General features: G+C 43.8%; 1 pseudogene across 1 annotated transcript in view; it reads right to left on the bottom strand.

Annotated features, from left to right (window-relative positions):
* LOC310770774 (glycerol-3-phosphate acyltransferase 2, mitochondrial-like) overlaps positions 1-16,306 on the bottom strand; it is a 56,783-nt pseudogene that overhangs the window by 18,919 nt on the left and 21,558 nt on the right. The window contains exons 9-16 of the transcript in view: positions 13,381-13,514; positions 12,498-12,597; positions 11,023-11,202; positions 7,881-7,982; positions 4,674-4,756; positions 2,644-2,801; positions 508-578; positions 46-206 (exon numbers count right to left, since the gene is read on the bottom strand). The product of the transcript in view is annotated as a glycerol-3-phosphate acyltransferase 2, mitochondrial-like (transcript). The remainder of the gene's footprint in view (positions 1-45; positions 207-507; positions 579-2,643; positions 2,802-4,673; positions 4,757-7,880; positions 7,983-11,022; positions 11,203-12,497; positions 12,598-13,380; positions 13,515-16,306) is intronic.

Raw genomic sequence — 16,306 nt, 5'->3', positions numbered from 1 at the left:
ATCGGTCTTCTCTCTCTTTTCCTTTTTTGCAAAAAGAAAACCAACCTGGAAGGTGTGTCAGTGAAGATGAGGTGAGGGGCGAGCAGCGTCAGAGAATAGTAGACCACTTCTACCAAACCTCCACCGAAGCCCACGTCTTTGTTCCTGAACAAGACTTCCTCTGTTAGCCAGGCCACCTCACGACACAGGGCAGACACACACACACCCTGGGAGGGAAGGGAGGGGGGGGGAGACATACTGTAAGGTGAAATTTCATTCCAAAATCAGATTTACACAATAACCATTAGATAGAGACTAGAGAGAGTATGACTCAAAAAATCACTGCCACACTCATAATCTACAACGGAAACCAATTCATTTCATATTGGAGTATTCCAGGTCCCTAAGTGGGGCAAAGGTTGATTCAAATCTAATGGCACCATAAGGTTGATTCAAAACTGTAATGACAGCATAAGAAAGAAAGACCCACACATGCACACACACACAGGGACACTACATATACTGTACCTTGTGGTTTCTGTGCAGCAAAAGACTGGACACCAGACCAGTGGACATCACAGCTGTGCAGGAGGTTGCAGCTAAAAAATGGGCAACACACACACACACACACACACACACACACACACACACACACACACACACACACACACACACACACACACACACAGTATGTTAGACATTTTGCATACGATTAGACTAATGGCTTATGAAGATTAATTTATGATTCAGCACAGGTCAGGTACACAAGGCCGTTTTAATGCACAGGCTTCCCGGGGCTCGAGCCCCAGGGCCCGACGAAGTGAAAGGCTCCACGAGGCTCTTGGAGAAAAAATAAATAAATCATGTGCGTCTGTGTGGTAGGCTAGGCTAGGCTACTACTCCCCACTGAGTCCACAGAGGTGGAAATATATTTATTTTATTTTATTTTTTAGATCTTTTTTCAATAGAAAATACACACACAGAACAAGAGGTCAGGAGTGGTCACAACATAATCTCTCGAGACAGACTTTCAAGACTTGCATCGAAAATCTGTCAGCCAGCTCTGTGAAAAGCCGAATAACAGCGCTCGTAGGGGGCAGGCTTGCATGCTGCGCTTTACCCGATTAGAATGCAGTGAACGTGACCGGTGTGTAGTCAAAACTTACCATTTACAGCATGTAGCAAGTTGCTACTTGCTGTTGTTGTTTCATAGCAACGGAGGGATTTGAGAGCGACACGCAGGAACCGGAAAATAAATCCATAAATGGTCAGAGCCGGTCGGTTGGTCGGAGCCAATGGCAGAGCTCGCAGGGAGCGGAAACGTTTTTTCTTCCCTTGAGTTCCGGTTATTCATACATTCAAACAAGCCTTCTATGCGTGACTTTGTCACCTGGGCGAATCCATCTCGTGTGAGTGACATCACTGATTACATCACAACTGCCTGATGACATGACAGTCGAGCAATTGCGTGACATCACTTCCAGTTGAGTGACATCACTCGCCAGAGACATCACTCGCATGAGATGGATTCGCCCAGGCGACTCAGCCTAACCCTAACCCCCTTCCAGGTGAACTCCAGGTGATCTCTCATGCTCATACGGACAGTCACGCATAGAGACACTGCGGAGCGTGTCATCATTCAGAAACCACGCACAAAACGGGGGAAAACAAAGACTCCCCCCCAATCCTGGCGTTCTCCTCTGTCACGTGTTGCACACAAAAATCATATATATGGAAGTTGAACACTCCAACTTACTTCCTTGACAGCTAGATCCACATTTTTCTTCTCGCCAATTCTCAATGGCTTCCTTGTTTTGCTCGGGAGTACAAAAAAACGTTAATTGGCGATTTTTTACATTTGTTGTCTGCGCAGCCCACCACACAACAGCTTTTAGCTATGTTTAATTCAAGGAAAATGACGCTGGCGTATGGGAGCGAATGGAGCGCTTTCCCCCGTGATGGGCGTGGCCTATTTCATGCAGTGAGTGTCTCTATAGAACCGCTTAAAAATGGACTTTTCTTTTAACCGTTGGGTTCCCAGATTGCAACATATACAATAATGCTATGACTTATACCCTTTACAGTATTACAGTAGGCCTACTAATGGAGTAGGGCATTTGTAGGAGGCATTCCTTATGGGCTAAGAAAAGTGTCCTTTGTTCCAGAATTTGTCCCCTTTTTCTTTTTGTGGCCTCAGACTATAGGTCAGCTGCTCCATTCGATGTAGCTAATTTACAATAATTATAAACATATCCACCGGGGGCAATGTTTCTGGAGCCAGCATTTTGTGATGGTTTTCTTTATGGCTGGGAAATATTATTATTGTATTATTATTAATGAGAAACAGGCCACACTAGATAGTTTGGCTGAAAGCCTGCAGTAACAAACACATAAAGTCTGTTCTGTCAATTAGCACCCTGAGTCTTCCTTTCTTTATTTTCAGATTGCCTTTTTAAAAGTCACTAGAAATGCTCCTGAGGAGCATGTCCCCGGACCCCAGTAGTCAAATATGCCCCCCCCCCCAATGGCCAACTGCTTGCTTCCTTCCTACGCCCATGGCAACAGGAGTGAATACTGATGCATCATTATAATTGGGGAGGGCTTGAAAAAGTCCATGTTACTTTAATCAGGCCTTACATAATCGGTACATAATCCTGGACTTACAGTAGAGGAGGTGGAGGATGAGGGCGATGCTGAGGTCTCTCTCTGGATGAGTTGGCTGCATCATTTTAGGTGCATCATGGGAAGGCTGAATAATTTCAGGTGCATCGTGGGAAGGCAGGAGCCACGACATCATCCTCTGCCCAAATACAGAGTCAGCTCTTGAGTGGGAGGGGAGATGAGGAGACACGGAACACAGGATGAATAAACTGAATGATAATGACCAAGGAGGTTGTTTTCGGTGCCATTTGTCTTGTCTTGTTTGTTTGTTTGTCACTCAGCCAGCAGGATTATGGAAAAACTGGCAGGAGTTTCATGAAACTTTGTGTTAGGCTGTAGCATGGGCCAAGGAAGACGCCATTACATTTTGGAGCGGATCCAACTCACGATCAAGCCTCACGAACAAACAATAATAGCACAAACCGTGGCGGAGGTCTGTGCTCTGAGTGCCCTTCTAGTATCATTTTAAATCCTCTCTTCTAACTTATACAGTACATGAGGGATGCCATGGCAAAACCCAAGACTTTAAAGGAATGATTGATTGATCATTAGCCTTAATGCCATAGAGGTAAATTAAATTCATTCAATTGTCATGGGCTCAATTTCATTAATTAATTACTATTTTCAGTCGACTCTACAAGAAATGCCCTGGAACAATCTCCACTCAAAGTTCCAGCTGGATAATTGTATTCCCCTAAATCAGTTCAAACAAATGATCCCGTCTTATGAAAGATGTGTGCTCCTGTTTCTCATCTAAATTGTGATCTTTTTTATTGTACATATTTAAAATATATATTTTCTACTGTATTGTACCATATGTTTTATTCAGATTCAGATTCATTTATTTAGAAGATGGGACATTGCACATTAATGGACAGTACAGCCGTACAGTAAATATGCCAGGTTTTAAACCCGTGCCGCCAGGTTTCCTTGGAAAAGAGATTTTGACTCTCAATGGGACTTCCTGCTAAAATAAAGGCTAAATAATATAATAAATCAAGAAATGAGCTGGATTCAGAGTGAACCCATTAATGTCCATTATGAGAGCTGAGTGGATGACTAACCCCATATTTCTGAGAATGAAGAAAAATATGCATCTGGGGTAAAAAACACTATAGACTCAAGGGACAAGCTGACTGCTTTTTCACCCCAAAATTGATGTATGCATGACACATTTTATGTGCTGCTTATCAGTAGCTGAGCTCAAGTGGTAATATATGCAAGTAATATTTATGTAGCTCAACTGTGCATCTTTGTGTATGTGTGTGTTAGTTGAGTGAGTGAGTGAGTGAGTGAGAGATAGACAGAGAGAGAGACGCTGCACACACGGCACAATATAAAATGATAGCTCTGTAATACCCAAGTGCTGCAGAGAGTGAGAGTGTTTATTTCAACCAAGAATAAATATATTTTTTGGTACATACTCCTGTTAAAAAACATACTTGTTGTGTTTGTACGTATAGGTTTTCCATTTCACTTGAACAGCTCCTACATTCCCTACCTTCATGTATCATATGGGGATAAAACAAAAATGAGGCTTCAAAAGAGCTCAGCAGCCAGAGACAAAAGAGAATCAGTGAGCATGGCAGAGACACAATGTTAAGTAGCAAACTGCTCACATGCTGATAACAATCCCATCTACTGTAGATACAGTATCCCTCTCTTCCTCTTTCCATATATCACACATACATCTCTTTCACCCATGCTTTTTTTCCTGCTTCCATAAGAATTAAGGGAGCAGAAGCCAAGCAGAGATTGCATAAAGACAATATTTTCTGTCTGTTATCTTTTTCACTGGCAGACTGTGTAATATTTATGCTAATTGGACCGAGTCTAAGTGGATGAAAACAGTCACACTACTTGCATCATATCTGCGCCAAATTTAAGGTTTAGAGGAAAGTTGATCTTCAAAGTTTAAGGGAAAGCAACTTTTTAATTTCACAGATGTTAGATAAAACACAATCCCAACCAAATCCCTTTGTGAAATGTACTGTACACACACACACACGGCGCACACAATCATTTGGTGATACCTGTTGTTAAGGATAGTTGGTAGCAACAGGTCCTGAAGAGGGCGCCATCCATCCACTCTGCATCTCCCCGTCTCACACATTTCCTACAGATGCACACACACACACACACACGCACACGCACGCACACATACATACATACACACACACACACACACACACGCACGCACGCATACACACACACACACACACACACACACGCACACGCACGCATACACATGCACGCACACACACACACATACATGTAGATGGCTAGTGACATGCATCCATGCGTGCAAACAATCATAGACACTCTCAAAGAATTGCAAAGCACTATCTCCAAATCATTCAATACTGGAGATCTGGTGGACTGAGTTAAGAAAATCAGACAAAGCTTTAATTGAAATCCTGGATTAATCGTCTTTGCCTCCTCTTAACACTGCTGTATCCCATTCCGCTATGTTGCTATCGAATCTTAATCTTTAGATAAACCTGCCTCTGAGTGAGGATAAAGAAAAAAGAAAGGCTAACGTAATGAGTACAGATTTAAAGTAAGAGTTAAAGAGTTTTTTTTTTTTTTTTTACAGTTTGGACTCAAGATTCTTATGAAAATACCCCAAAAAGACAAAAACAAAATTAAAACATGTCCCCAGGGCAGAAATATGCAGAAGCAGGTGGCATTATAATTAATGCACGTGCTTAAAAAACTAGAACGACCGCAACGCGCGGACTTATGCCTCCGCCATTAGTTCATTCTGGAGTCCAAATCGCCATTTGAGGCAAATTGGAAGAGATTCGGTCAAGGCGCTCCTGTGATGTTGCGTTACAGAGCTTGGAAATTGGGTGTGTGAGAGGTCACAGTGACCTTGAACTTTGACCACCAAAATGTAATCAGTTCATCCTTGAGTCCAAGTCGATGTTTGAGACAAGTTTGATTAAATTCCGTCAAGGCATTCCTGAGATATCACGTTAACAAGCTTGAAAATGGCGTTCGAGAGAACACCTTGACCTTTGACCTTTGACCACCAAAATCTAATCAGATCATCCTTGAGTCCAAGGCGATGTTTGAGGCAAATTTGATGAAATTCCGTCAAGGCATTCGTGAGATATCGTGTTAACAAGCTGGAAAATGGCGTTTGAGAGGTCACAGTGACCTTGACCTTTGACCAGCAAAATCTAATCAGTTCATCCTTGAGTCCAAGTCGATGTTTGAGACAAGTTTGATAAAATTCCGTCAAGGCATTCCTGAGATATCACGTTAACAAGCTTGAAAATGGCGTTTGAGAGGTCACAGTGACCTTGACCTTTGACTTTTGAGCACCAAAATCTAATCGGTTCATCCTTGAGTCTAAGTAGATGTTTGAGGCAAATTTGATGAAATTCCGTCAAGGTATTCATGAGATATCGCGTTAACAAGCTGGAAAATGGCGTTTGAGAGGTCACAGTGACCTTGACCTTTGACTTTTGACCACCAAAATCTAATCAGTTCATCCTTGAGTCCAAGTCGATGTTTGAGACAAGTTTGATTAAATTCCGTCAAGGCATTCCTGAGATATCGCGTTAACAAGCTTGAAAATGGCGTTCGAGAGGTCACAGTGACCTTGACCTTTGACCTTTGACCGCCAAAATCTAATCAGATCATCCTTGAGTCTAAGTCGATGTTTGAGGCAAATTTGATGAAATTCCGTCCAGGCGTTCCTCAGATATCGCGTTAACAAGCTTGAAAATGGCGTTTGAGAGGTCACAGTGACCTTGACCTTTGACCTTGGACCACCAAAATCTAATCAGATCATCCTTGGGCCTAAGTGAATGTCTAAGGCGAATCTGATGAAATTTTGTCAAGTTGTTCCTCAGATATCGCGTTAACAAGCTTGAAAATGGCGTTCAAGAGGTCACAGTGACCTTGACCTTTGACCTTGGACCACCAAAATCTAATCAGATCATCCTTGGGTTTAAGTGAATGTTTAAGGCGAATCTGATGAAATTTTATCAAGTTGTTCCTCAGATATCGCGTTAACAAGCTTGAAAATGGCGTTCGAGAGGTCACAGTGACCTTGACCTTTGACCTTGGACCACCAAAATCTAATCAGATCATCCTTGGGCCTAAGTGAATGTTTAAGGCGAATCTGATGAAATTCCATCAAGGCGTTCCTCAGATATCGCGTTAACAAGCTTGAAAATGGCGTTTGAGAGGTCACAGTGACCTTGACCTTTGACCTTGGACCACCAAAATCTAATCAGATCATCCTTGGGCCTAAGTGAATGTTTAAGGCGAATCTGATGAAATTCCATCAAGGCGTTCCTCAGATATGGCGTTAACAAACATCCGTACGGACGGACGGACGGACAACCCGGATCCATAATGCCTTCGGCCTGGCTTCGCCGGCGGAGGCATAAAAAGCCATCTGGGCAGATAACACCTGTGGCCTCACTCGGGCTACTGTACTTACTGTAATAATAATAATAATACAGTCAATGTGTACAGCAGAAAAAAACTTTCCAAAACACCAGTCAGCATTGCCAGACGTACATGTATGTGTTTGTACAATAATTTACCTCCAACAACGATCATTTTGACCCTCTGGTATGATAATTCAACACTGCCCAGAATGCATTTCGGCGCTGAAGAAGCAGGAGAAAATCTGCGATGCCATGTTTTCCCCAAGGCAACTGTTTAGTTGGGGCTCTATAAAGCTTAATATCTATGGTTAATATGGCACTTTATGAAGTTTTAATAGACAAACGTAACTAGTAGACCCCCAATATGCAATCAGTTTAGCAAAATAACGCCCATTTGGAAATATAATTTTGGAGGACCAGAGACCTTGCACCCGACCGGCCATCACAGCTGACGGAACCCGAATAACAGACACTCAGCGTACAGAGGTAATGATCCGAGGGAACGTCACGTGTTGGATTTGTGGGTTTTCAGGGGGGCGTGCCAACTACTTTACAAAAACCAGTCTAGATGCAGCTATGTGTGGGGGGAAAACAAAAACAAAAGAGAATCCTAATTGCTACATAAAAGTCCCACATATTAATGCAAAGTGGTCTCTAACCTGCACCATGCTCTTTAAATTCAGGTTAGGGTAAAGCTTGAAGACTTTTAAACCTAATTTGTACAAGACAATTTGGTTAACTGAGTTTAAAGGGTCACTGTGCTCTTTGCCTGTGCACCAGCTGGCAAATGATTAGCAGGTCCTGGATGATTTGCCTAGTTCTGTTGTGCACCTTGAGAGAGAAGGGCTGCGCAAAGTGGATCCTCACACTTCCACCTGTCCTCCTCCAGAGAAGACAGGACCACAGGAACCGCAACATGGACCTCAAGCCAACCTGTGGAGATATCACACACACATGCGCGCGCACACACACACACACACACACACACACACACACACACACACACACACACAACACACACAACACACATACATGTACTTGCTTACTTAGAGGAGTGCTAGATAATGGGTTTAGCCAGAGTGATATTATCATAATGAGTCCCTGCCTTTAGGAGGCACATTACAACAGCAATATCACTAATGAACAGTATCAATGATGAACAATAAGATTAATAGCCCGTCAAAGTGTGTGTGTGTGTGTGTGTGTGTGTACTGTATGTGTACAAGACTGTGTGTGAAACGCTGTACTGTACATCGTGTCTGAACTACAGAGAATAAATTGATGAGTCAAGGACCTTATTATGGCAATTAACCCAAGCAACAGCCACTCTCCAGCACACACTCCAAGCTCTGATAATAGGAGACACGAAGACTAATGGAGACAAATGGCAGTTGCCATTGTCTTACAAAATAAAATGCAGGCTTAACATAATTAACTAACCTTGGCAAGCCCAATGCAGTAATGAGAGAACAGTGAAGCTGTATCCCGGATCATTATTGCCAATTCTGAGATATTCTGTTTTGCTTCTCAACCTTCACTTGCCCCTAAGGATTGTATTGTTATAGATTGTTCCTACAGTATTAAAGCAATGCTGAACTTTCCTAGCCCCTTGAGTTGTGTAACTTCCTTGCCATGATACTGTACAACCCCACTATTCTTGGTTATCTACTGCTCCAATAGACATGATTGGAGAATGGCATTTTTTCTCTCTCTTCATTCACGTCATTTGAACAAGTGTTGAACCCTGAAATTCTTCTGACCGGATTACATAAACATAAAGATAGAGATTAATGTAAAAAAAAAAAAAGCAGAATGTCTACGTTTTGTTTGTTTAATATCTTATCAGAATCTCTTTCGTCATACAACGGCAGTGAATGGAGAGAGAGAGGAGGGGAAAATTCTCCAAGCTACTGGAGCAAACTGATCGCAGAGAATTGCCAATGCTGGCGATATATCCTGGACAGGAAGCTACACGACGACACTTTAAAGTCGAGCTGAACCCAAGAATGACTTTTCTTTTCTTTTAGTTCAAATACCTGGGTATGCAGTGCACCTATTTAATAATGTATGCAAAACAAATCACAACAATCTAATTTCTTTAGTTTTTCACACTTTTTCACATCAAAAGTTCGTTTTTCAAGATTTCATTGATAACAGTAATTTACAGTTTGCTGACGTCACCCAGTACTATCAAATTTCTACCCCATTTCAACCAATCATATCACGACATGCAGCTGTCAATCAAATCTTCATTTCTGGATAATTTTCTCTTCCAAATTAAGTCGAAAATGGCGCCTAGTGCCTGTCATCTGGCAGAATTCCTATCCCATAAACTAACTACTAACTTGGCCAATTGTTAGAAACATGGATAAAAAACAAAAACTATAATCTCTAAGAATGCAAAGAAATGTAACTGGCTCGTTAAAACGCGCATTCCAGGGATATCGTGTCGTTATAGCAGCGATAATGGCGCGCGCATCCGAGAGCTTGGTTGTCAGGGGTCGCACTTCGGAGATTCCAGGCCGACGTGCTGCACTCTCCGCTCGGCAACACGAAGGCAGCTGGCTGCCTGCGGCTCGCTGAGCTCCACTCAGCCTCCCGTCAAAAGGCTCTTCCCGAGGGCAGCGCCACAACACACTGAATCGCACTCGATTTGGAGGCGGAACACGTCAGGATTGGCCAAAGCCCAATCCAGTCCCCAGAATTGTCAAATAAAATCATCGACATGATACTATGACCCGCCTCTCAACCTGTCATCTTAGACAAACTATGTTTTCAGTCTGAAACGGACTCATTATGCACGTGACGAACAGGTTCAGTTCGACTTTAAGACGCGTTTGTGTGTGCATGAAAGTGTGTCTGTGTGTTTGCATGCAGGCACCTGTATGTTAGCCTTGGGGGGACAGTCATAGGAGACAGGCACCTGTATGTTAGCCTTGGGGGGACAGTCATAGGAGACAGGCACCTGTATGTTAGCCTTGGGGGGACAGTCATAGGAGACAGGCACCTGTATGTTAGCCTTGGGGGGACAGTCGTAGGAGACAGGCACCTGTATGTTAGCCTTGGGGGGACAGTCATAGGAGACAGGCACCTGTATGTTAGCCTTGGGGGGACAGTCATAGGAGACAGGCACCTGTATGTTAGCCTTGGGGGGACAGTCGTAGGAGACAGGCACCTGTATGTTAGCCTTGGGGGGACAGTCGTAGGAGACAGGCACCTGTATGTTAGCCTTGGGGGGACAGTCATAGGAGATGCCCACCTGTATGTTAGCCTTGGGGGGACAGTCATAGGAGATGCCCACCTGTATGTTAGCCTTGGGGGGACAGTCATAGGAAATGCCCACCTGTATGTTAGCCTTGGGGGGACAGTCATAGGAGATGCCCACCTGTATGTTAGCCTTGGGGGGACAGTCATAGGAGACAGGCACCTGTATGTTAGCCTTGGGGGGACAGTCATAGGAGACAGGCACCTGTATGTTAGCCTTGGGGGGACAGTCATAGGAGACAGGCACCTGTATGTTAGCCTTGGGGGGACAGTCATAGGAGATGCCCACCTGTATGTTAGCCTTGGGGGGACAGTCATAGGAGACAGGCACCTGTATGTTAGCCTTGGGGGGACAGTCATAGGAGACAGGCACCTGTATGTTAGCCTTGGGGGGACAGTCATAGGAGACAGGCACCTGTATGTTAGCCTTGGGGGGACAGTCATAGGAGATGCCCACCTGTATGTTAGCCTTGGGGGGACAGTCATAGGAGACAGGCACCTGTATGTTAGCCTTGGGGGGACAGTCATAGGAGACAGGCACCTGTATGTTAGCCTTGGGGGGACAGTCATAGGAGACAGGCACCTGTATGTTAGCCTTGGGGGGACAGTCATAGGAGACAAGCACCTGTATGTTAGCCTTGGGGGGACAGTCATAGGAGATGCCCACCTGTATGTTAGCCTTGGGGGGACAGTCATAGGAGACAGGCACCTGTATGTTAGCCTTGGGGGGACAGTCATAGGAGATGCCCACAGGGACCAGACTGACATCGGGCACAGATCCGTCTTTGATGAGTCCTCTGATGCGAGCGAGCCACTGGCCACCTTGCCCGGACTCCCATGACAGACCGACACTTATGGCCTGGCCCTCGCAAAGCAGCTCCTGTACCAGCTGGAGGGGGGCAAATAGAGATGACACAGACAAAGGCTTGGGGGAGCAATATAACGCAGCAAGACAGACCTCAGGGTGAAGACAAAAAAGCATGCGGGGGGGGGGGGGGGGGTGTTAAAGGTCAAGCGGGAGGAAGAGAAGTCAAAATGAAGAGGACAGAGAGGATAAAGAGTAGACATGAAAGGGACTAAGGGGGACACTTCACGAGATTTAGAAATACTTTCATTGCCTCAAGTACTGTTTTCCCCTTAGAGACAGAGACAATTCAATTACTATTGATGAGCAGCTAAGCAGGCCTACACTCAATAAACAATAAAGGTCTATTAAGATTGAAATACAGCCAATAAACAAGCTGCTTTCTCACGCAGAGCCAATATGCTTTACTCACATAAGTCAATGCAAAAAGAAACCTACTCACTTGCCTGGCTCATAAACAACCTGTTTATGTTCCACTGTGGCTATACAGTCCCTCAGATGAATGCCAGGCCGAGCCACTTTATTGAGCTGTATAGCACAATATTGATCTTAATAAAGCCAGTAAGTCCTCCAAATGAAATGCACTTTATTTGGCAAACAGATACAATGCAACAGCAGAGGGAGAGGAGAGAGCCATTAATACACTCCATGGAAATCTCCCAAATAAGGAAAAGAAACTGACAAATTACCTTCATATAAAAATAGACACAACCTGCTGGGGGCCTGCCAAGCACACACAATCAAGCTAACCTCCATTCATCTCCTTTCATCCCTGTCGCTCTCCCTCCCTCGCTCTCCTCACTCCAGCCAACTCTAAAGCAGCAATCTCTGTAGGAAAATTCAAGCCCGTTGGTCATTTATGAAAATGAATAGAGTGAATAGAGAGAGTAGGATGAGGCTGGAGGGACAAGGGAGACGGGGGAGAAGGATGGGCTTCTATTCTGACTGAGGAGCTGACGGTGAAAACCATATACTAAAGAGAGAAATGAAAGAGTGTGTGCCTGTGCGCATGAGTGAGTGTGGTGCGCGTATGTGGCTCTACTGAATGTCCATATACATTAAAACAGTCCATTTAAAGGAACACAGCAACATTTTAGGAGATTCGCCCATTTGCGCCCCTCTGGATAGTAAGACGTGAAGATAGATGCCCTTCTCTCCGCTAGTTAGCTTAGCTAATAGTAGTCCATGGTACAGGCTAGCCTACCCCCCTTAAGTCACCAAATACACATTCCAGCATCTGTCTTCTTATCTTACCATCTGGCAAGTAGTTGAATCTCCCAGAATGTTGGTGCATTCTTTTAAGTAGGAGTCAGACTTACGGAGGTCATGACTGGTGAGTACAGGCCGTCCATCTCGGCAGCCTGCTCAGTCGGTGCACAAGGTGGCAGGAGGACCACGCCTACTTTCTGCAGCAATGACCTATAGGGAAAGCAATGCTTCTCAGTGTGAAGGGTAAAAAGAAATGGCTGACCAGCTGGCCATAACACCGTCTTATGCCAGGCTGTTTTTCAGGAACATGGAACTCTTGCACCGCAAGTCGGATTGACATGAAACATGCTACACACATTCGGCTATCCCTACACATTTGATTGGACTAATGAGGATGCTGCAATTAAAGGTCAACATTTGGTAAATGGTAAATGGCCTGCATTTATATAGCGCTTTTATCCAAAGCTCTTTACTGTCAGTAGGTACATTCACCCATTCACACACAGATGGCGGCAGGTTACCACGCAGGGTGCTGGCACACCAACGGGAGCAATTTGGGGTTCAGTATCTTGCCCAAGGACACTTCGACATGCAGACTGGAGGAGCCGGGAATCGAACCACGACCTCTTTTATCCAAAGCGATTAGTGGACGACCCGCTCTACCTCCTGAGCTACGGCCGCCCCAAAACAAAACAAAACAAAACATTTAAACTCAAACGTGATATCTCAGACACCACTGGTGTGCTTTTGACAAGGGATTATGCTGATTTTGGCAGTGTGTTCTGGCGTTTTGAAATAATAACACTGATTGGCTGATGGAGGCACTATACTTAAAGGTCACAATTAAAAAAATTGAAAGGCCATAACTGTTACACCACAGTTCAGTTCAGTTTTGTTGAAACTGGATGGATGCAGTTTCTGATTGGGCCAAAGCGGGGGGCATGGTGGTGTGTGTGTGTGTGTGTGTGTGTGTGTGTGTGTGTGTGTGTGTACCTTAGCCAGGAGCTGTTAATCTGGAGGGGATAAAGAGTATATGGGACTCTCTGGTTGTGACAGAAGAGAACCAGAGGGATGAGAGCACAGTCCAGGATGCTCTGACGCACATACACATACACCGGCACAGAGCCCTAAGTAACAAATGAACAGATGCCGCTTTAGATACCACACATCACATTGTTTCTCACCATGGCAAACAATAGCAGTGTGTGCAAAGCTGGTGCACGCAAGCAGTGAGTGGAGGCATGTGTGCGCATACACACACGGCTTAGGAGAGTATTTCTGTGGCCTTACATTTAACCAATATCAATCAACGTGCCCCACACGCCTATCTAAGATAGTATCAGCAGAATGGATTGTCGAGGAAAATGAATTTATATTTTAAACCAGCACAGATAGTGTATAAAAAACATTGAAAGCTATCCTTTTTTACACAAAAATGGTGAGGAAAGAAGGAGAAAAAGTATCTCTGTGTACAGTAGATGATGTGTGAGTGAATGCAGATATAAGCCCACAGTAGACCTATAGTGTTTCTCAAGGTCAACAAGAAGTACATTATTCTGTGCTTGGCCCTTTTCATCGTTTGTGTTCTTCTGAACAGCACCAGAGCTTTCCATTAGAGATAGAGGAGTGGGGTGCTGATGATTGTACCACCGAACTCAATGTAATTTTAATATATACTGTACGGTGAAGTCAGGGCAGAGATAAAATATGATTGCGCTTTTGCGGAAATTGTATTCTCACACTTTTAAAATTGGTACAAATGTTTTAAATAAAATAAATGCTCCAATTATAATAAGCAATTATCAAAATAACTCATAATAATAATCATCACCATCTTTCGGATGTTTCTCCCAATGTCCCAGTCCCAATGACTGGGACAGTGTAATTTTTTTTTAATTCCCCTTGCTGTCCCGTCGTTGCTCCATCCCCTCTGCCAATCTTTAGAGGCCTGTAGACTAGCACATTAGCCTCATATTCAGACTGAATTGTCAACTCGTACACTCACTTCCATCTTCTAGTCTGAGATTGCCCTCTGTTTGTGTTATTTCTATGACAGGATCCCCCGAGGGCAATTCCAACCAATCACTACATGGACTAGCTCCCCCTCCGTTACAGGAATTCATCCAAAAAAATAGACTCACTGGACTCGGCACTAGATCAGACACCAGAGGTGATTGTAAGGTCCATCGCAGAATGACCACGTTTGGTCAAAATGTCCTATCAATAAAAGGCAGCCAAATATGGAATAGTCTCCCCGTCTCCATAAGGGACAGCCCCACCCTTGCCGCTTTTAAAGGTAGACTTAAAAAATGGCTGAAAACAAACCAGTCATGTGTCCACAGGTAGTATGTTTTTCTTCTCTTTTTTTGTGTGTATTATTATGTATTTTTATTTTTCTAAGAGTAATTGCTGCCATGTATTTTAGAGTGTTTTGTTGCTACTCATGTTTTATTTAGTTTTAGAGTGCTACCTATGTTCTATGTATGTTTTTATTATGTTCTACGTTTTACGCTCTATGTTTTTTTGTGTTTTATGTTTTATGGGGACAACGGATGGAAATTAGCCTCGTGCTTAATCCGGCAATTTTTACACTTTTACTATGTACCAGGTTTTACTATCTGTTCTGTGGTTTCTGTGTTCATTAATTTTGCACTGTCCCGTCCAAATAAACAAATAAAATAAAAACTAGAGACCAAATCCAACGTATCAGCACGAAACTTACATTAGTTACTCCAGTCGGGCGTTCGAACGTAAAAAAAACAACAACAAAAAACAAAACAAAAAACCCTTGAATGAATAAAAAATAAATGCCCTCCAAGCAGTGTTCAAAAACATTGTTTAGACATATTAACATTGTATTCTAATTTATTATTATATTACTGCTGTAAGAAATTCTGAATTTGCCACACTACACTCTGCTTTTCAGTTGCTTTTCTGTTTATTTTGTTTGCCTTGGACTGTATTTTAACACGTTGACTGCCACTGACGTATATATACGTCAAAAAAAATCCAGCGGTTCGATTTTTTTTTTTTGACGGTGCTACGTGGATCAATGCCCCCCGCGTCTCCTATGGAGATATTGGAAGTATTGAATGTGTATAATCTATTTTACCGACCAGCTAGGTGGCGACGGTCCTCTCCCGACAGAGATAAAGTCAACCAAAAGCAGCCGCCTCCCGCGGCTGCTTCCTCCATTCTCAAGGAAATGGCTTGGCAATTTTACAGTCAGAAACGAACGAGCCTCATTCTCATACTGTAGGCGGGGACGCTTTCGCGCTGCTGCGGTGGGGGGTTCCAGAAATGGACTGTGTGGGCAGCATAAAGCCTAGAGTCGCACGGGGCTTCATCGGGGCTCTCAAACCCAAGAGACGAGTGAGACCTATCCACACTCGCTGCCAGGGAGGGAGGCTGCTCAAACTCGCTGCCAGGGAGGGACGCTGCTCAAACTCCCAGCAGCAGAGCACTCGCTTGTGACAAACGCAGGCTGAAAGCCACTAGACATGCCCACGGAGGGAGGAGTTGAAGGAGAGGGCGTTCGGAACTATATTGTTTGGATGTCTGATCTCTCACTGATGCCAAAAATAAATGGTTAAAGTGACTGTTCTGCCTGTTTGATTGAATTTCACAAAACTGCGATTATCTCAGCTTCCTGTCTCAGACGCTAAAACCATGCTGTACTCAACAGCTAATATCTACATAACTACTAACTCTACAAACTAACTCTTTTAGACAGAGAAAGCAGACATTCTATTAGTACTTTTGTGAACTTTGTGTTGACAAACTCCAAGCAGAAAAGAATCCTCGGCTCTTGTAAAATGAGCCAGAATCCTCAAAAAAAACGGCTTGGCAAAAGCTACCTACAGCAAAAAAAAAACGGCTGGCAGTCAATGTGTTAAGGAGATTTCAGCTGAAGATACAA

This window comes from Poromitra crassiceps (assembly GCF_964638095.1).
Source record: "Poromitra crassiceps genome assembly, contig: HAP1_SCAFFOLD_224, whole genome shotgun sequence".
Lineage (NCBI taxonomy): Eukaryota > Metazoa > Chordata > Actinopteri > Beryciformes > Melamphaidae > Poromitra > Poromitra crassiceps.
This window is presented reverse-complemented; position numbering and strand designations above follow the sequence as displayed.